The sequence below is a fragment of the Stigmatopora argus genome, chromosome 21 (genome assembly GCF_051989625.1).
Source record: "Stigmatopora argus isolate UIUO_Sarg chromosome 21, RoL_Sarg_1.0, whole genome shotgun sequence".
Classification (NCBI taxonomy): Eukaryota; Metazoa; Chordata; class Actinopteri; order Syngnathiformes; family Syngnathidae; genus Stigmatopora; species Stigmatopora argus.
Window position 1 is genome coordinate 1,700,001 of NC_135407.1, and position 22,137 is coordinate 1,722,137.

At 46.9% G+C, this 22,137-nt stretch overlaps 1 long non-coding RNA gene across 1 annotated transcript in view; it reads left to right on the forward strand.

The window, feature by feature from the left end:
- Nucleotides 1–22,137, forward strand: part of LOC144066964 (uncharacterized) — a 28,144-nt gene that overhangs the window by 489 nt on the left and 5,518 nt on the right. Inside the window, exon 2 of the long non-coding RNA XR_013297800.1 lies at nucleotides 16,815–16,906. This is a non-coding gene — a long non-coding RNA (uncharacterized LOC144066964). The remainder of the gene's footprint in view (nucleotides 1–16,814; nucleotides 16,907–22,137) is intronic.

The window sequence follows — 22,137 nt, forward strand, 5'->3', positions numbered from 1 at the left end:
GGTTCATATTTTGGCTAAAGATAAGGTTGTAAACTCTTGAGAAAAAAGGGACACCTCTTTGTTAGAAAACTCTCATAGTTTAACCGAACATTTTATACGGTGAAATGTATACAAATAAACTCTGAGTTACTCTTGTAAACAAAAACAAAAGAGTTTTAATGATTTTTTTCCCACGTTGCTATGCTATCTCTGTGACCAGCAAGTGTACATCAACCAATTAGATTAGCGTATTGTCTCACGTCCCAAGTGTTCTGCCAGCTCATTGGTCACAAACCAGTTGAGGCCGGAAAAACTTTTCTCTACGTATTCGTGTAAGGCATTTGTTTGTTATACTACACGTATTATGAGTTTTCATGATGATACTGGACGTATACTTGTGTTTCTTAGTATGTTAGTTGTATCTTAGTATCTATCGTGTAGCTGCATGTGTCATACGAGGTGTTAATCATAGATAAAATTGATTGCAATATTGTTTTAAATCAGGTTAGCTCATTTCTATGGGCCGCCACATGGAAAGCTGTCCTCCGTTAAAAAGACAGCACGTTTTCTCATATTTAGTGCCATCCAGTGGTTCTAATGTGGTGTGAAACTTTTTGTGACTTTTTTGCACATTAACAACAATATTTATCAACTTCAATATTTATTTCAAAATAATTAGTGGTAAGTTGTAAAGTTAAATATCAAATATAAACCGTAAATTTAAATTTTAAATCCAAACCCTAGATATAAATCCTCAATCTAAATCTTAATATATAAATCAGCATGTGTCTGGATGTAACAAAATAAAAGCCAGAAGAGCTTGTTTGTTAGGTACTGAAACCAACTCAACTGAGCTCCGTCCAGCTTTTATTTTGTTACTTCCCATCATCGGCCCTTTTGAATTAGCAAATTAGCTAAATGTTTAGTTGAGACAATTAGAATTTATTTATTTGTATTTTTTTCCATTCATTTTCCAAACTGCTTATCCTAATAAGGTTTGCAGGTCGTGCTGGAGCCTATCCCAGGTAACAATGCATTTAACATTCAGATTTAAGATGTATATTTAGGGTTTCGATTTAGCAAGTATTGTTTGGAAATAAATACTGAAGTTGCTCAATATTGTTTTAACCGAGCACAGCTTTACGAAGAGTGCCCTATATATTTCTTACTTAATTTGGATAAGGAAGTGAAATGTGTTAATAATTCCTGTCAATTAATCATATAACAGAACTCATTAAATCAAAGGTCCTTCAAAATTGCCGTCTCTAACCAAAATTAAATTATCACAAAACAACTAGCAATTAACGAAAGACTGGATCAGTAGCGGAAGAAATTCTTGGCACAGAACATGAGTTTTGAAATTAGTTTCGATCTGTAGTGCGGTATTGCAAGTCACGATTTGCAATATGTTGTACGGCAATGTTGACAGCAGGTGACAGCAGAGGTTGTCTTTTTATTTTTTATTTTCAAAACTTTGTTTATTTGCTATATGGCAATAGACAAGTCATTTTTTAAAATACATTATTTGATATCGGAATATATCATACGTGACCTTGGCATATCGAGGCGAATCGTATCCCGAGTTTTAGTGTATCGTCCCAACCCTAGTGGCTTTGTGGTAGCACTGCAATGTTTTTCTTCGAGACTGACAGTGGTGATTGACATTTGGCAAACGCAAACTCAAACTCAACAAGACCTTGATTCACTTATCCTCCATAGTCCGAGTGTTTAAATATCAGAGTAGACTATAATTAAAGAATAACAACTCATTACCCTTTGCGAATGAAATCACATTTTTGTTCGGGAATTGGTAAAACAACATGAACAAATGTGTGCATACATTGTAACATGCATGATCGATGCCTCCTTAATCTATAAGGCCTGAGCTAAATAATAATAAACTGAAAATTAGTTCACCATTGTTCTTTTTTTCATGTGTTACTTGTAATGGACATTATATATAGTATATTTACATCTTGGGCGCTGTACTACCTTAGAGTACAATTTGACTGTCCAAAATTCAGTTTATCAATTTTGAATTTCAATATGTATCAAATTTAGTATTCCAATATTGTTGTCTGCTTGTTTTAATTTTTCAGTGAAATATTCTCTTGACATGTCATGATAATCATCAATATGTTGCATACTTTTCTGCATCAACTGTTTATTTCTTTACCAGAGCCATTACAGTTAAGAGTTTCTCATTTTGCTTTTAAGTTCCATCATGCTCCACATTTAAGGCTGCATAGATTAATATATTAAGTCTACATTACATACAGATTATGTTAAATATGTGACAATTAATAACAAAGTAAATGAATCAAACATTTTCTTGTCAAGAATACAGGTAGGTTTTCATACGCTTATTCGGTACTCTTGGCGACCATCACAGTTTGCAACGTCAACATTATAAGCATTGGAAATGTGTGATGAGCAAAACAAATTAAAGTTAGTTTGACACAGGTAGATTAACACAAAATTTAGCCATAACAAAATGTGCACATTAGAAAATCTTCCAACTTGCCAACTAAATAATAAATACATCCGTTTAAAGAGAACTGACAAAGCAACTGTTCATCCAATTTAATAGGCAAAAACGTATCCGTTATGTTGATTATAAAACTTCAACAACAAAAATTGTGGATAAAGTAACTTTTCAAACCGTTGCCAAAAAAACATTCCAGGGTATTTTTTTTGCAATGAGATACTAACTAAATATAGGAGACGCACAATAGGAAATAGTTTGAATAGAACTTTGTCTTGTACATGTATTAATGTGTAGCTATGTATGTTTTACTTTTTGTTCGAATAAATAATAACAAAGCAAAAAGCCGGTCGTCTACCAATACTCACAAATGCAGATAAGTGTGCAAAGGCCTCTGAAGCCTATATAAAGTCAATTTAAAAGAGGGATTGACTTAATCAATTTATCCCTGAAAATATCCTCAAAGTTAGCAGGGATGGCTAAAAAAGTAAAGAAAAAATCTCCGGTCAACCAAGATACATATATGCATTTTATATATATATATATATAATATAATATAATTACATCTGTACATACAAATAAAGCTCAACACATACACTTTTAAGATGAAATATAGACAGTAGAAAGTTTAAGAGGTAGCTAATAACTTATCTGCAAATATACCCGTCAGCCTCGTCACAAGTGATATTTCGGAACTATTCAAGACTTCATAACCCGGAAGTAAAAACTTATAATGGGTCACTGTGGGAGCGTTGTAATTTACATGACCCCGGAGACACAGAAATTGAGCTTTTAGTTCATTTTCAATGTGTCTAGCCAGCAATGTTCCCACTAATTTTTTGTTTGTCTGAGCAGAAAGACAACCTCCCTGAGCACACTGAGTACCAGTGTGAGCAACATCATCATTGCTCGCTATGGGCACACACCAGTATCACACCTGCCATAAGCAGGTGCATGTCTACTACACATAAATGATTTAGTAATAATAAAATGTAATGATTAATATCTATGTATGGGCGGCCCGGCGGATGAGTGGTTCGTGCGTCGGCCTCAAAAGATTGAATTAACTGCTTATTCGAATGTTTGACTGTAAATGTCCTGGGTTCGGTTACTTATTTTGTCTGAATTTCACTTGATACTCAAAATCTGTATTTGCTGCGCATTTATACATGCATTGTTGGGTTCGGGTTATAAAGGGTACATGTACTATCTTGAAAGAGTGACGGCATACATGATTTGAAATTTACAGTTATATGTAAAGGAAAATTGATTTAAAACAGTGGTGTCCAAACTACTGCCCACTTTTTATTGGCCTGCAGAAAAAGATGAAAATATCATTGAATATGGCCTCCCTCCACAATAAACTTGAATTCAGGTGACATTATTATTATTATTCTGTTGCACTTCTTAGTTTTAACATCACATATAACTCACTTGCCTTTCCATTAGCTCAGATTCAAAACATGACAGCATTTTTGTGAAAAATAATATTTTTCAATATAATTTATTTATGGAATATTTACTGCCATTGACAGTGATTGACGTTACGTGTATTTCAACTGGAAAAGCTGGGTTTAAGTGATTTTAAGTGATCATGTTTCACTGTCATTGATGACAACTCAACAGCAAAATATTTTTTTCACCTGATACTGTTCCTGTTTTTAACAAATGAAAGTGGAAGGATTTCAAGTTTGGATACCACATGATTTAAAAGAAGCTTTACAACAGTAACGAGAGAGCGGCTGCGCCGACCAGAACGGTAAGTGCCGGCAATCCGACGTTGGCGGCGCTCGTTTGCGTGGTGAAGGTCACCGCCAATCTTGCCGCCCTCACCGCCGTGTTCGCACTGAAGGCCGCCACGGAGGCCAGAGCTTCCAACTCCGCCCTGTCGTCGCCTGGTCGCTCCAGCGCGCCCCCCGCCAGATTCGCCACTTGCTCGGTGGCCGTGGTGGCCGTCTCTGTCGGGGTCACCACGGCCAGGACGGCCAGCTGATTCACAATCAAGTCCCTCGAAGAATTGCTCAGCATTCCTTGCATCCTAGTGATCAGCGCTTCCAAGTCCGCGTCGACGTCTCTGGCCACTTGTGCCGCGGCCATCACGTTCCGCTCGTTGACCGGTTCAGAGGCGATGTTCCGTGCGGCCAACGCCGCCCTGGAAGCAATGGCGGCTGCCTCCGTGGCAAAGTCCGTGAACTGCATGGATCCGTTTGGTGATGCGTCGACAGCCGTGGTAGCGACGTTGACAGCTCTGAGGGACGCCACTTCAGCAGCATTGACCGTTGAGGTAATGTTGCCTGTGCCGTTACTCAGCGCCGTGGCGGCGTCTGCCGCTTCCTGTGCGGCGTTCAATGCTGCTATGATCTCTAAACCCGCCACGGCGGCCGCTGCCGCCGTGGTGCACGTGGCAGTGACCGCCGCGCCCGAGGCCGTCAAGCCGACTACCAAAGAGTTCCTTACATAATCCAAGTCGGATATTCTCGGAGGGTCTGCCGTCATTTGCCTGGCTGCTTCTGCCGTGTTTATTGCCAGAACGGCCAACCTTAGCGCGCTGGGGAGATCGTCCACAGTTCCTGCTAAAACTGCTGTAAATTCTGTTAGCAAGGCCACGTTTTCTGCTTGTTGCATACCGGAGAATAATTCTTGAGCTTCCCGCGCTAACATTGCGAGTTGGTCTGCAACACTTTGGAACTGGTCCGGATCTGTTGTTGTGACAAGCCTAGCCAGCACCGCCGCTCGGGCCGTCACATTAGCAGCTTCGTCCTCGGTCCTTGCGATTGCGTTTACTGCCCTGGCCACCTCCTCCGTGGCGTCAGCCGCTCTTGCCGCAGCATCTCGAGCGATCTGCGGGTCCAGCAGTCCTTGCGCAACCGCTAATGCGATAGCATTGGCTTCGTCCGCCCTTTGTAAGGCAAAGTTTGTGAGGTTACCCAGATTTCCAGTAGCTCGGGCCGCCACAACCGCGAGGGACAGCGCCGTTGACGCTAGGCTGGCTTCTCGCACAGCTTGGACTGCTTCTGATGGTGCTATTATAGTCCTTTCTGATATTCGCCTGGCTGCATTTGTTGTGTCATTTGCCAAACCTGCTAAGGTTTGTGCGCCAACCATATTGTCGACAATTCCTGCAAAGATCCCTGTGAATGCTGCCAGTCGGGCAACCTCTTCTGCTTGACCTGAAAAAATTTCTTCGGCATCCATCGCTAGTGTTACGAATTGTGCCGCATCTTCGGTAAAATTATCAGAGTCTGACAATGTGATTTGTCTGGCCAGCACTGCCACCCGTGCCAACACGTTTGAGAGCTCCCCTGCCATTGGTCCCAATGCAGTTGAGCTTACCGCCGCAGCTAGCGCCTCTGCCGCAGCTGCCGCATTTTCTGCGGCCTCTCTAGCGGCCTGTGGGTTCACGCGTCCTTCCGCCACCGCTAATGCCGCTTCGTTGGCTTCGTCCGCCCTTTGCAAGGCAATGTCAGTGAGGTTGCCCAGGTCTTCTCCGGTTGCTTGCGCAGCCGCGACTGCGAGGGACAGCGCCGTGGACGCAAGGGAGGCTTGCTGTGAAGCCTGAACTGCTTCTGACGTTCCATCCACAGCTCCTGCTGCCATTTGTGCGGCTGCAGTTGCCATTTGTGCCACATTTGCTGCCCGTAGCAAAGCTAACTGACCAGCTACCTCAGCTTCTGGAGGTCCGCCGGTGGGTACGACGGCTCGATCAGCTGACTCAAGTGCCTCTTGCGCTCCAATTGCTATTTGTTCTGCCATCATGGCAATGCTGTCAGTGACCTCTATGGCCTGGAGGACACTGGCTTCTACATCTTCCAGCGGGGTTTGCGAATCCAGTAACTCTCGGATTCTTCGTGCCGCCATTTCAACTTCTCTATTTGCCAATCTCGCCTGCGCTATGATTTCAGTAGCGCTCTCTGCTGTAACTCCAGTAGCCGTAACATTCCCTGCTAAAGCTGCAACATCCGCAGCTAATGCCGCTATAGCCGAAGCATTTTCCGCCGCTGCGGCGAGTTGCCTGGCAAACATGTCTGCGCTCGCCGAAGCCTCCACTGCTAAGGTCGAAGCATTGGCAGCTGCGACTGCTGCATTGTTTGCCGCGGCAGCTACAGCTGCGGCACTAATTCTGCCTTGTATAAAATCATTGGCTGCAATGGCTGCCCTGAGAGCGGCGTCCGCAGCCCCCTGTGCAGCCATTTCCACTTCTGAGGACCCTCCCGAAGCCGCGGCCGCTGCTCTCGCAGCCGAGCTCGCGAGTGATGCTGCTGCTGATGCAGCAGTTGCGGAAACTGCCAGGGCTGTCTCGGCTGAAATTTGGATTGCTTCTTCTGTAATATTTTCAGAGACGGTTGGAGTGCTTGGGACCAAACTGTCATCTGGGTTGATGGTTGAACTGCTAGTGGTGGTGCTTGTTGTATCAGGGACTGAATTGTCATCTGAAGTGGTGGTGGAAACATTGGTTGGGCTTGAATCTGTGACTGAATTGTCATCTGGAGTAGTGGTTGAACCACTGGTTGGAACAGTGGTTGAACCATTGGTTGGGCTTGCATCTGTGACTGAATTGTCATCTGGAGTGGTGGTGGAACCACTGGTTGGTCGTGCATCTGTGACTGAATTGTCATCTGGAGTAGTGGTTGAACCACTGGTTGAAACAGTGGTTGAACCATTGGTTGGGCTTGCATCTGTGACTGAATTGTCATCTGGAGTAGTGGTTGAAACATTGGTTGGGCTTGCATCTGTGACTGAATTGTCATCTGGAGTAGTGGTTGAACCACTGGTTGGAACAGTGGTTGAACCATTGGTTGGGCTTGCATCTGTGACCGAATTGTCATCTGGAGTGGTGGTGGAACCACTGGTTGGTCTTGCATCTGTGACCGAATTGTCATCTGGAGTGGTGGTGGAACCACTGGTTGGTCTTGCATCTGTGACTGAATTGTCATCTGGAGTAGTGGTGGAACCACTGGTTGGGCTTGTATCTGTGACCGAATTGTCATCTGGAGTAGTGGTGGAACCACTGGTTGGGCTTGCATTTGTGACCGAATTGTCATCTGGAGTACTAGTTGAACCACTGGTTAGGCTTGCATCTGTGACTGAATTGTCATCTGGAGTAGTGGTGGAACCACTGGTTTGGTTTGCATCTGTGACTGAATTGTCATCTGGAGTAGTGGTGGAACCACTGGTTGGGCTTGCATCTGTGACCGAATTGTCATCTGGAGTAGTGGTGAAACCATTGGTTGGGCTTGCATCTGGGACTGAATTGTCATCTGGAGTAGTGGTTGGACCATTGGTTGGGTTTGCATCTGTGACCGAATTGTCATCTGGAGTAGTGGTGGAACCAATGGTTGGGCTTGCATCTGCGACCGAATTGTCATCTGAAGTACTGGTTGAACCACTGGTTGGGCTTTCTTGTATTTGCTTGGCTGCGTTTGTTGTGTCGTTTGCCAAACCTGCTAAGGTTTGTGCGCCAACCATATTGTCGACAATTCCTGCGAAGATCCCTGTGAATGCTGCCAGTCGGGCAACCTCTTCAGCTTGACCTGCAAATAATTCTTCGGCATCCATCGCTAGTGTTACGAATTGTGCCGCAACTTCGGCAAAATTATCAGAGTCTGACAATGTGATTCGTCTGGCCAGCACTGCCACCCGTGCCAACACGTTTGAGAGCTCTCCTGCCATTGGTCCCAATGCAGTAGAGTTTACCGCCGCAGCCAGCGCCTCTGCCGCAGCTGCCGCATTTTCTGCGGCCTCTCTAGCGGTCTGTGGGTTCACGCGTCCTTCCGCCACCGCTAATGCCGCTTTGTTGGCTTCGTCCGCCCTTTGCAAGGCGTTGGCAATCTGGCTGCCAAAATCTTCTCCGCTTGCTTGCGCAACCGCGACTGCGATGGACAGGGCCGCGGACCCAAGGGAGGCTTGCCGTGAAGCCTGAACCGCTTCTGACGTTCCATCCACAGCTCCTGCTGCCATCTGTGCGGCTGCAATTGCCATTTGCGCCACATTTGCTGCCCGTAGCAAAGCTAACTGACCAGCTACCTCAGCTTCTGGAGGTCCCCCGGTGGGTACAACGGCTCGATCGGCTGCCTCAAGTGCCTCTTGCGCCCCAACTGCTATTTGTTCTGCCATCATGGCAATGCTGTCAGTGACCTCTATGGTCTGCAGGACACTGGCTTCTACATCTTCCAGCGGGGTTTGCGAATCCAGTAACTCTCGGATTCTTCGTGCCGCCATTTCAACCTCTCTATTTGCCATTCTCGCCTGCGCTATGATTTCAGTAGCACTTTCTGCGGTAACTCCAGTAGCCGTAACATTCCCTGCTAAAGCTGAAACATCCGCAGCTAATGCCGCTATAGCCGAAGCATTTTCCGCCGCTGCGGCGAGTTGCCTGGCAAACATGTCTGCGCTCGCCGAAGCCTCCACTGCTAAGGTCGAAGCATTGGCAGCTGCGACTGCTGCATTGTTTGCCGCGGCAGCTACAGCTGCGGCACTAATTCTGCCTTGTATAAAATCATTGGCTGCAATGGCTGCCCTGAGAGCGGCGTCCGCAGCCCCCTGTGCAGCCATTTCCACTTCTGAGGACCCTCCCGAAGCCGCGGCCGCTGCTCTCGCAGCCGAGCTCGCGAGTGATGCTGCTGCTGATGCTGCAGTTGCGGAAACTGCCAGGGCTGTCTCGGCTGAAATTTGGATTGCTTCTTCTGTAATATTTTCAGAGACGGTTGGAGTGCTTGGGACTGAACTGTCATCTGGAGTGGTGGTGGAACCACTGGTTGGGCTTGCGTCCGCGACTGAATTGTCATCTGGAGTGGTGGTGGAACCACTGGTTGGGCTTGCATCTGTGACTGAATTGTCATCTGGAGTGGTGGTGGAACCACTGGTTGGGCTTGCATCTGTAACTGAATTGTCATCTGGAGTGGTGGTGGAACCACTGGTTAGGCTTGCATCTGTGACCGAATTGTCATCTGGAGTGGTGGTGGAACCACTGGTTGGGCTTGCATCTGTGACCGAATTGTCATCTGGAGTGGTGGTGGAACCACTGGTTGGGCTTGCATCTGTAACTGAATTGTCATCTGGAGTGGTGGTGGAACCACTGGTTGGGCTTGCATCTGTAACTGAATTGTCATCTGGAGTGGTGGTGGAACCACTGGTTAGGCTTGCATCTGTGACCGAATTGTCATCTGGAGTGGTGGTGGAACCACTAGTTGGGCTTGCATCTGTGACCGAATTGTCATCTGGAGTGGTGGTGGAACCACTGGTTGGGCTTGCATCTGTAACTGAATTGTCATCTGGAGTGGTGGTGGAACCACTGGTTGGGCTTGCATCTGTAACTGAATTTTCATCTGGAGTGGTGGTGGAACCACTGGTTAGGCTTGCATCTGTGACCGAATTGTCATCTGGAGTGGTGGTGGAACCACTGGTTGGGCTTGCATCTGTGACCGAATTGTCATCTGGAGTGGTGGTGGAACCACTGGTTGGGCTTGCATCTGTAACTGAATTGTCATCTGGAGTGGTGGTGGAACCACTGGTTGGGCTTGCATCTGTAACTGAATTGTCATCTGGAGTGGTGGTGGAACCACTGGTTAGGCTTGCATCTGTGACCGAATTGTCATCTGGAGTGGTGGTGGAACCACTGGTTGGGCTTGCATCTGTGACCAAATTGTCATCTGGAGTGGTGGTGGAACCACTGGTTGGGCTTGAATATGTGACCGAATTGTCATCTGGAGTAGTGGTGGAACCACTGGTTTGGCTTGCATCTGTGACTGAATTGTCATCTGGAGTGGTGGTGGAACCACTGGTTGGGCTTGCATCTGTAACTGAATTGTCATCTGGAGTGGTGGTGGAACCACTGGTTGGGCTTGCATCTGTAACTGAATTGTCATCTGGAGTGGTGGTGGAACCACTGGTTGGGCTTGCATCTGTGACTAAATTGTCATCTGGAGTAGTGGTGGAACCACTGGTTGGACTTGCATCTGTGACCGAATTGTCATCTGGAGTAGTGGTGGAACCACTGGTTTGGCTTGCATCTGTGACTGAATTGTCATCTGGAGTAGTGGTGGAAACACTGGTTTGGCTTGCATCTGTGACTGAATTGTCATCTGGAGTGGTGGTGGATCCACTGGTTTGGCTTGCATCTGTGACTGAATTGTCATCTGGAGTGGTGGTGGAACCACTGGTTGGGCTTGCATCTGTAACTGAATTGTCATCTGGAGTGGCGGTGGAACCACTGGTTGGGCTTGCATCTGTAACTGAATTGTCATCTGGAGTGGTGGTGGAACCACTGGTTGGTCTTGCATCTGTGACTAAATTGTCATCTGGAGTAGTGGTGGAACCACTGGTTGGTCTTGCATCTGTGACCGAATTGTCATCTGGAGTAGTGGTGGAACCACTGGTTGGGCTTGCATCTGTGATCGAATTGTCATCTGGAGTAGTGGTGGAACCACTGGTTGGGCTTGCATCTGTGACCGAATTGTCATCTGGAGTGGTGGTGGATCCACTGGTTTGGCTTGCATCTGTGACTGAATTGTCATCTGGAGTGGTGGTGGAACCACTGGTTGGGCTTGCATCTGTAACTGAATTGTCATCTGGAGTGGTGGTGGAACCACTGGTTAGGCTTGCATCTGTGACCGAATTGTCATCTGGAGTGGTGGTGGAACCACTGGTTGGGCTTGCATCTGTGACCGAATTGTCATCTGGAGTGGTGGTGGAACCACTGGTTGGGCTTGAATATGTGACCGAATTGTCATCTGGAGTAGTGGTGGAACCACTGGTTTGGCTTGCATCTGTGACTGAATTGTCATCTGGAGTGGTGGTGGAACCACTGGTTGGGCTTGCATCTGTAACTGAATTGTCATCTGGAGTGGTGGTGGAACCACTGGTTGGGCTTGCATCTGTAACTGAATTGTCATCTGGAGTGGTGGTGGAACCACTGGTTGGGCTTGCATCTGTGACTAAATTGTCATCTGGAGTAGTGGTGGAACCACTGGTTGGGCTTGCATCTGTGACCGAATTGTCATCTGGAGTAGTGGTGGAACCACTGGTTTGGCTTGCATCTGTGACTGAATTGTCATCTGGAGTAGTGGTGGAAACACTGGTTTGGCTTGCATCTGTGACTGAATTGTCATCTGGAGTGGTGGTGGATCCACTGGTTTGGCTTGCATCTGTGACTGAATTGTCATCTGGAGTGGTGGTGGAACCACTGGTTGGGCTTGCATCTGTAACTGAATTGTCATCTGGAGTGGCGGTGGAACCACTGGTTGGGCTTGCATCTGTAACTGAATTGTCATCTGGAGTGGTGGTGGAACCACTGGTTGGTCTTGCATCTGTGACTAAATTGTCATCTGGAGTAGTGGTGGAACCACTGGTTGGTCTTGCATCTGTGACCGAATTGTCATCTGGAGTAGTGGTGGAACCACTGGTTGGGCTTGCATCTGTGATCGAATTGTCATCTGGAGTAGTGGTGGAACCACTGGTTGGGCTTGCATCTGTGACCGAATTGTCATCTGGAGTGGTGGTGGATCCACTGGTTTGGCTTGCATCTGTGACTGAATTGTCATCTGGAGTGGTGGTGGAACCACTGGTTGGGCTTGCATCTGTAACTGAATTGTCATCTGGAGTGGTGGTGGAACCACTGGTTGGGCTTGCATCTGTGACTAAATTGTCATCTGGAGTAGTGGTGGAACCACTGGTTGGGCTTGCATCTGTAACTGAATAGTCATCTGGAGTGGTGGTGGAACCACTGGTTGGGCTTGCATCTGTGACTGAATTGTCATCTGGAGTAGTGGTGGAACCACTGGTTTGACTTGCATCTGTGACTGAATTGTCATCTGCAGTAGTGGTGGAACCACTGGTTGAGCTTGCATCTGTGACTGAATTGTCATCTGGAGTGGTGGTTGAACCGCTGCTGGTTGGGCTTGCATCTGTGACTGAATTGTCATCTGGAGTTGTGGTTGAACTGCTGGTTGGGCTTGTATCAGGGACTGAAATTTCATCCGTGGTTTCTATCACAGGACTTCGGCCTAGACTGATGGTGACTTGGATAGGTTCATTTTTACTCATCTGAAAGAGTCGCCTGCCAATGCCGTGGTGTTCACTTTGGCCAGCTGTTATTCCTGTTTCAAGGATTATGGTATTTTTTATGTTGACAAGAACCTCCAGATTATTTTTTTGGGGTTGCAATTACTTACCAAGAAGAAGAACTGAAAGCACCAATTTGTGGATCATGATCTCGGAGTAGCAATTGAAATGTGCTTATTCCCTGCATAAAGAGAGAATAAAATTGAGTTATTTTTCTAGTGCTTTTAGAATATGACAGTAAACAATGGAAGTTAGCCAATTTTATACGTCGATTTTATGATATGGTCTTGGCTTTGGATCAGGACATATTCCAATTCTTTCACTTTCGTTTTTCTGTCTTATTGGTAAAGGTTTTTCTTGCTCTAATTTGCCCAAAGAATGCCATTCTCGGGATGGGTTGGATGTTATTCTTAGCATAGTCAACTCTGGCATATCTAGTTTTTAATACTTTACAAATTGTATTGAATGTTTTTTAATTACTCTGGTCTTCTATATTTAGTGGAAATTGTTAAACATTTACTTCCTCTTCTCTATGTAGATGTTGTTAACAGCTTTCTGTCATCATCCACCAAAGTTGCCTTTCAAGGACATCTTTCTAAACTCATCATTTCCTAAGAATTTACCAAATTGTTCTTCTCGCCACTCCTAACATTTCTGCTATCTCGCTAATGTATGTTTGCCGATGGGTGGGATTTTACCGGATTAACTATGATTAATTACAAATAAACACATTTTTAAAAATAATTTTAAATATATTTTCTGTTACAAGCACCGTTTCTTGGTATATCCATTGTTTTGCTTGACATGTCAATACGTATGCAACTTCATATAAATAAAAAAAGAGGAGTTTACATTCCGTTTTAGGTCAACTAGCTAAATAACATTAAAGACAAGGGAAATGACATATGCTGAGGATTATTATTATTTTTTTTAGCTTTCCGTTCCAAAAATTCACGGTTGCTGAGAAAACATTGACTAACAAAAAATAAACAAAACAATTTCCATTCATATCAATTTTCAACTCAGATGGACAATTAAAAAAAACAACAACCTTGGTAGTCATTATTTCTCACACATACGAAACAATGTCCTCAAATTGGTGTAAAACTAACAAGAAGTCAACTGTGAACCCGAAAATGAACTTTTTCTTTTCCGAAATGACAGTAGATCCATTGAACGAGCAAAGTATCTGCATGTATTTTCTCCAGACTTTGTATTTTCCAATTCATCCATGTTTTAATATTGAATATTTTTTTAAATCTCTGGATAACAATAATACCCCACCCTCACTCACCATCATGTTTGGACCCTAAGCCACTTTGCTGATGGAGTTACTGCTTTTCCTCCAAATTGTTCCATATTGATTACATATATGTGCATTCATCCTGGTAACTTGATTCCCAATACACCAAGTGGACTGTTGCTGTCGTCGTAGATGTGTTGGTCCACTCTTGCTGGTTTTGTGTTTTTGCTGCTTTTCTTCCTTGATTTGATTTGGTGATTCTTAATGATCCCATTTACTTTGATTTGCTTTGTACTTTTTGCTTTTGCTTTGTTGTTCTGCGGCCTTTCCGACTGTACTGTCTAACTTATAACTATGCCTTTTCTTGCTACGGTCACAATGAAATTTCCCCAATACGGGATGAATAACGTTATCCAATCCAATCCTGCTCCGATGTTTTCCAATTGTTCTAGCTTTTGGCCTCACATGCAGTCTCTTTGAAGACAACAACAACAGTCCAGTCGCCACCCAGCACCCTTAATGGACCAAGATCTCTAAATCAATCCCCAATCTACCAATCGTAAAACTCGACGGATCTCGGTTTTTCATAAGCAAAGTCTGTAACATTACGAAGGAATGCGTGAACCCTGCCTCATGGTTCTTTGATCTGTACAGCTGCTGCATTTCGACACAATTAAGTTCAAAGAGAAAGTGTTTCATAACGTTGGACTGCAGATAGATCACAGCACGAACAAATAGAGAGAAGAGTTTCATTGAAAAGCTTCATTTCTCTGAACAACACGTTGCAATAGAAACCCAGCATACCATGTGCAATACAAGTGTGGAGCTTGCAAAAAATAATATCTATACTTGACTTTAATTTCCTATTTTTCTGGTTAAATAGCTCGTCTTGATTTTTTTTAAAGATATTGGATATTCTGTGCACTGACACTCCAATTTCATTAGGCAAACTTGTGAAACGACAATAAAGGGGCATTCTAATTCAAAATCTGACCAATGAAAATTCTTACTCACCAAACTCATTCAAGAAGACTGTCAGCGAGCTCCAGTTCTGATATTGGTCCTGCTTGGCCGGACAGCCGTGGAAAGACTGCAAGTGTTCCTTCATTGACGCCCAAGCCTCTTCCAAATGGAATTAGTTGGCCGCTCCCTTGGTTTAAGAAGACAATTATCTCGGCCTATAACCAAGATATGTGAGTTGTCATGCAAGGTTTATTTTAGTTGCGAGTAATTACTCAATTAACTGATTCACGTCATCCTGCATGTCGTACACATTCAAGTAAATGGCCACTTACTTGGCCCTGAATTGCGCGGAAGAAGAATTCTGCTATAGTTTAAATTAAGCTCCTGAGTCGGAATTCTGTCAGACACATACAAAAAGCAACTTGTTCAGGTTTTCAATCTTTTTGCCTGCTGTAGATCAATGGTTGCCTTAGCATCCTCGCTCCCAAAATGACAAGGCGTGTCACGAAAAAAATGCCAACTGACAGCAGCTTTATAAGCCACCATTGTTCATTCACTTGTTAATGTCCCTCTTCAAATAGATTGAACTTCTATCGACGTCAATTGCAGCCAAGAGGTTAAAAAAATAACTCATTTGTTTTTCCTCTAGCCAAGATGAAAAGGACTATCACTGGTAGGTGTCCAATCCATTTGAAATATGCAAATGAACCAAAGCTCGTTCAAATCTATCTTGTCCACCTTCAAATCCTTGTGTCTGGAACGCAAACATTTCTTTTCCTTGCCACTTATTCCCACAAAGGTCCCACCTAACTGGTCAGTTGTCAGGAAACACCCTTAATGGGTTGCCAGCCAATTACAGGGCGTGCTGGAACTAACTAAAACCATGGCCATTTTGTAATCAAAAGAAAAAAAAAAGATAATGACAAAATTTCAAATATGTTTGCATCATCCAGCATTTACCAAAAAGCCATCTGACAAGCTTGCAAATAGGAATGTTGCAATATTTTTGCATTGTCTCTGACAGCCACTTGGAATTGACTGAAACCGTCAGGGCCAATTATTGAAGGGTTCCTGTTTGACAGTGCCAAGTTTTTGGACTGTTAGGGAGACGCATGTTCATCACAAGTCTGCGTGCTAGTGCGGAAATTTACAAGTGTATGTGGTCTCAAAATGAAGCTTTGAAATCCCACTAAATTCAATAAATTGTACTTCACTGAACCACATCCCAAAGTCCTTTTCTTTGTCAAATAAAACTAAACGGCGCAAAACCGTTTTACTATCTTCCCTTCAATTTCGAGTATGTCGACCAAATATCGCTGCGATGGTTAAAAAAATACGCAAAGTTGGACCCCCCAAGTCATAGCCAAGTGTTTTCGCGTCTTAACAATGTGAAGAAGTCTTGTTAAATGTTAAAGTTAGACAAATATGCCGTATGCCAGGATGCTCTCCACAGTGGCTTTATAGAAGGTTACCAGAAGCTTAGTGTCCAAGCTTAGAAGCTTGGACACTAAGCTTCTGGTAAACCTACAGTATTGTCCCAGTTCAGGTGTTTGTGTGTTTTTTTTTTTTAATATCTGACACTGGTGGTGCATTTTGTCCCATTTCCGGAGTTTTTCCGGAGTGAATGCGATTCACACAAAATCGATATAAAATGTAAAAAAAATGAATAAATGACAATTTAAATCAAACTGTTGTCATGTTTTGACATTAATTGAAATATGACTACTTCAACATGGGATATTTTGTCAAATACGAACCAATAAACTTTCTTATTAGAAGTTTCATCCAAATTCCCATCCATTTTGATAAGACTTACCATTGCTGTGTACTCCTACTTCCTTGAGAACAACTCCGGAAATGATGGCATTTGTTTCAAAACAAAAGACTGGTGGTTTAGTCAGCCTTAACAATACACCTGTGTTACCGAATTCATCCGGTTTACAGTGCAGTTGAATTAAATCCAGAACTAAGATGCGGAAGTTGTAGCGATGCTGGGAATTTCAAGACCTTTAAATTGGAAATTTGGTACTTTTCCAAAATGGTTGCTTCAAAAAAAAAAAAAGTGACTATTTTTTTGAATTTCAGGGAGGTTGTCCGGAGTCTTGGAGTTTGTGTTGCTTGTCCGGGTAAACTCCAGAAATTCCGGAGATGGCGGCAGCTCTGCGTTATGGATCTGGGTGAGTCTTGATCATTCATTTTTTTTACTCTTTGCTAAGATTCCCATTTAATTTGGTTTTAGACTTGAACTCAGCCTAATTCTGTTGCACGTCTCAAGTTTACCACTAGATGGCGCTAGTACCTTAAACCTCGCTATTAGCTCAGGGGTCATAACCAATGGAAGAAGCAGTATCGGATTTCAATATTTAGTTTTACATACATTTGAAAAATAATCCAGTTCGATTAATAGAGCTCATTTTTTTAGTTTTTTTTTTGTGTCAGTAACGATCGCTGCACGCCCTCACAATCAAATTTGATTGGTCACCCATCATTAATTTGCTACCACCCTCCTGCTTCAAATGGATGAGATGTTTTCATGTGATGAAGTCATTGATTAGAAGGTGAATCAGAAGGTCAGAACCCACATGGGATTGAACCGTAGATCTCAGAACTGTGAAGCCGAGGCGCTAACCACACTTCCACCAGGCCAGGAGGGGGGACAATTGCAACTTGTTCTTTTGCCGCGTGGATATCTGGCGGCCATCTTGGTTAGGATGACCAGCATATATCGACTAGATCTCAAAACATATTGTGCAGCACCATTAGGTGATTTCTTACTATCGATGGCATCATTTTAGGGTACCGATATTAGAACCTTTTAAAACACCTAGATAACAGTATTGCGACAATACTAGCCTCACCAATATTTATTATTGCTGTAGAAGTACATTTGAGGTATGAACGGAGACGAAGGGAGGAAGCATTCAGTTGTTTCAATTTTTTTTAATGTTTCTGACAATAAAAGGATCAACAGTACAAGTATACATAAAGTATGAAACGGAGTCGTCATTGCAAAGGACCGGACCGCGACCAACCACTTCTTCACTATGACCGTCAATTAATATTTTTTTATTTTTTTTAGCTGCACATACACATTCAGGCAATCTAGGCTTTACTTTGCGGTCATGACCAAGATCGATCCCATTCATCTCTGAGCTCTTATTTCATACTTTTTTGTCCGGTCATTTCAAATGAATTGATCACCTTAATATTGTCATAATACGAGTGCAATGAAATTTAAACCCTCACCATAAAGTGCGCATAAATAAGTAGGCATAAAAAGTCAGCTCAAAAGATCATCAGCTACCTCTCGTGTCCAATAGTGAAGGAAGTATACTTTTATCTTTTGACAGCGTGATTAAATACATGACATGTAACACAAGATGAATTTCTTAAATAGTGATAAAGTTCTTGATTTAAAACAAGCTTCACAATAGCCACAAGAGCGCGGCGGCGCTGAGCATGGCGGTCAAGGTCAGCGAGTGGACTCTGGCGGCACTCATTGGCCCATTGAGGAGGTTCAGCACCGATCGGCCCAGTCTCACCGCCACTAGCCCCTGGTCAGCCGCCAATCTCGCCTGACTTTCCAGCTCCGTCGTGTCGCCGCTACGTGTCGCCACCGCGGCCTCGGCCAGATCCGCCACTCGTGCGCCGGTCGCCGTGGTTAGCGCTGTTGGAGTCGCCACTATATTCACGGCATCCGACAACTCCCCTGCAGAACTGGACGTCAGCCTGCTGACCAGCGCCGTCCAGTTGTTTTCCACTTCTCTGGCTACTCGGGCCACGTACGACACAGTCTCAATGTTGGCGGCCTCGGAGGAGATGTTTGCCGCCGCTTGCGCTGCCCTGGACGAGATGGCGGCGGCTTCCGTGGCGAACATGGCGAGCTGCATGGTCACTTCCGATCCGTTTGCCGCTGCGTTTTGCGCGGCCACCTGGGCCACGGCCTGGGCTTGCGTGGCCGCCGTCTGGGCGGCGACGGCTGTCTGTGAGGCGGTGCTTGCCGACACATTTGTCATACTGCTTAGTCGGACTGCGGCCATGGCCGCTTCCTCCGTAGCATTCAAAGCCATTTGGACCATCGCTCCCGCTCTGCTGGCTGCCACCGCGGTCGAGGTGGCAATAGCTGCAGTCGAGGCGGTCAAGGATGCCACGAGTGACCTTCGTACCACGGCAAAGGTATTGGAAGGGTCTCCCCCCATCATTTCCCTGGCTGCGTTTGACGCATCTGTTACCAGACCAGCTAATGTTTGTATGTCGTTGACGTCGTTGGCATTTTCTGCTACAACTGATGCAATTTCTGCCTCTCGGGCCACCTCTTGTGCTTGTTGAAAGGCTGCTAATTCATCTAGAGTCAGCTCGCCTGATGGATTTTCAAATGTATTTTGAGCGTCCCTCGTCAACTCGCTGAGTTGTCCTATAGCGTCGTCAATATCTCCCGTGGCGGCTTCCCTGGCCACCATCGCTGCTTGAGCTGACACGTTCGCGGCCTCTTCCCGACCCCTGCCCGGGGCTGCGCTTAGCGCCGCGGCCAGCGCCTCTGCCGCCTCTGCCGCCCTCTCTGTGGCATCTCTAGCCGCCTCCAGGTCACCGCCTCCGTCCACCAAGGCTAATGCCGCAGTGTTAGCTTCTTCCGCTCTTTCCAATGCAATGGCTGTAAGGTTGCCCAGGTCCTCTCCTGTAGCTTCCGCCGCTGCGACGGCGAGGGTCGTTGCCGTGGCTGCCACCAAGGCTCGACGAGATGCCTGGACCTGCTCCGATGGCGCCATGCCTCCATTGAGGAGGTTCAGCACCGATCGGCCCAGTCTCACCGCCACTAGCCCCTGGTCAGCCGCCAATCTCGCCTGACTTTCCAGCTCCGTCGTGTCGCCGCTACCTCGGCCCACCGCGGCCTCGGCCAGAGCCGCCACTCGTGCGCCGGTCGCCGTGGTTAGCGCTGTTGGAGTCGCCACTATATTCACGGCATCCGACAACTCCCCTGCAGAACTGGACGTCAGCCTGCTGACCAGCGCCGTCCAGTTGTTTTCCACTTCTCTGGCTACTCGGGCCACGTACGACACAGTCTCCATGGTGGCGGCCTTGGAGGAGATGTTTTCCGCCGCTTGCGCTGCCCTGGACGAGATGGCGGCGGCTTCCGTGGCGAACATGGCGAGCTGCATGGTCACTTCCGATCCGTTTGCCGCTGCGTTTTGCGCGGCCACCTGGGCCACGGCCTGGGCTTGCGTGGCCGCCGTCTGGGCGGCGACGGCTGTCTGTGAGGCGGTGCTTGCCGACACATTTGTCATACTGCTTAGTCGGTCTGCGGCCATGGCCGCTTCCTCCGCAGCATTCAAAGCCATTTGGACCATCGCTCCCGCTCTGCTGGCTGCCACCGCGGTCGAGGTGGCAATAGCTGCAGTCGAGGCGGTCAAGGATGCCACGAGTGACCTTCGTACCACGGCAAAGGTATCGGAAGGGTCTGCCCCCATCATTTCCCTGGCTGCGTTTGACGCATCTGTTACCAGACCAGCTAATGTTTGTATGTCGTTGACGTCGTTGGCATTTTCTGCTACAACTGATGCAATTTCTGCCTCTCGGGCCACCTCTTGTGCTTGTTGAAAGGCTGTTAATTCATCTTCAGTCAGCTCGCCTGATGGATTTTGAAATGTATTTTGAGCGTCCCTCGTCAACTCCCTGAGTTGTCCTATAGCGTCGTCAATATCTCCCGTGGCGGCTTCTCTGGCCACCATCGCTGCTTGAGCTGACACGTTCGCGGCATTTTCCCGACCCCTGCCCGGGGCTGCGCTTAGCGCCGCGGCCAGCGCCTCTGCCGCCTCTGCTGCCCTCTCTGTGGCATCTCTAGCCGCCTCCAGGTCACCGCCTCCGTCCACCAAGGCTAATGCCGCAGTGTTAGCTTCTTCCGCTCTTTCCAATGCAATGGCTGTAAGGTTGCCCAGGTCCTCTCCTGTAGCTTCCGCCGCTGCGACGGCGAGGGTCGTTGCCGTAGCTGCCACCAAGGCTCGACGAGATGCCTGGACCTCCTCCGATGGCGCCATGGCTCCATTTACTGTGCCATTTGCAAGACCCGCCAGTGTTGCCGCGCCAGCGACATCATCCACAGCTCCTGCGACGATTCCCGTAACCCGTGCCTGTTGGGCGACCTGCTGCGCTTGTCTAAAAGCTTCCAATTCTTCCGCCGTCGGCATAGGTGATGGCTGACGTGAAAATAATTCTTCGGCGTCCTCGGCTACCATCGTGAGTTGTTCTGCAATGTCGGGAAACTCACCCGAGTCTGCCGTCGTGACTCGTGTGGCCACCGCTGCCGCTCGGGCCGACACATTGGCGGCCTCCTCTGCAATCCCTCCCATCGCTAAGTCGGTAGCTAAGTTGGCCACATTCTCTGCCGCAGCTGCCGCGTTTTGTGCAGCGTCTATAGCTACCTGCGGGTTGGCACGTCCTTCCGCCACCTCTAATGCCGCTTCGGTAGCATTGGCCGCACTTTGCAAGGCAATGTCACCGAGGTCGCCCAGATCTACTCCGCTCGCTTCCGCCGCCGCGACGGCGAGGGCTGCCGCCGCCGCCGCTACCGATGCCTGTCGAGAAGCTTCGAACCGTCCGTCCCCTGCCACCAGTGCCACCGCCTGTGCGCTCTGTGCAGCATCTGCAACCTGTAGCATAGCTAAATCGGCAAAAGACCCAGCGTCGTCATCTCCATCCGTGGCGGCGGCAGCCCGATCTGCCGCATCGAGTGCCTCTTGTGCCTGAGCTGCTGTTTGTTCCGCCATTGCGGCGGCGCTGTTAGCCGCTTCAATGGCTTGCATTATGCTGGCCTCTACGTCTGGCGGTAAGGTGTCCGTATCCAGTAACTGTTGGAGTTGTTGCGCCGCCATCTCAACATCACGGTTTGCATTTCTCGCCTGATTGATGATCTCGCCAGCGTTCTCCGCGGTGACTCCGGAAACCGTAACACTCGCCGCCAAAGCCGTCACATTCGCCGCTGCTCTCGCTATGACCGAAGCATTTGCCGCCGCCTCCACGAGTTGCTCCGCCAAGAGGGTTAGGTTACCGGTGGCTCCCATCAAAGTATCTTCCGCCGACATCGAGACGGCCTCCGCCGCGTCGGCCGCGTTGTCGGCGGCCGCGGCCACCGCGGCTGCGCTACTCTCGTTTTGTAAAAAATCATTGGCGGCGGTGGCTGCCGCAAGAGCGGCTTCTGAGGCCATTTGTGCGGCGTCTTCTGTTTCCGAGGATCCTCCCGATGCCGCAGCCGCTGCATTCCCGGCCGAGCTGGACAGTGATGCTGCTGCAGATGCGGCAATGGCGGCGGCTGCTACGGCTGTGTCGGCTGACGTTTGGATTGCTTGTCCTGTAGCATTTATTGGCATGGGGTCTGGGGAAGGTGCTGGGTCTTCGATAGTTGCTGTTGCTATTG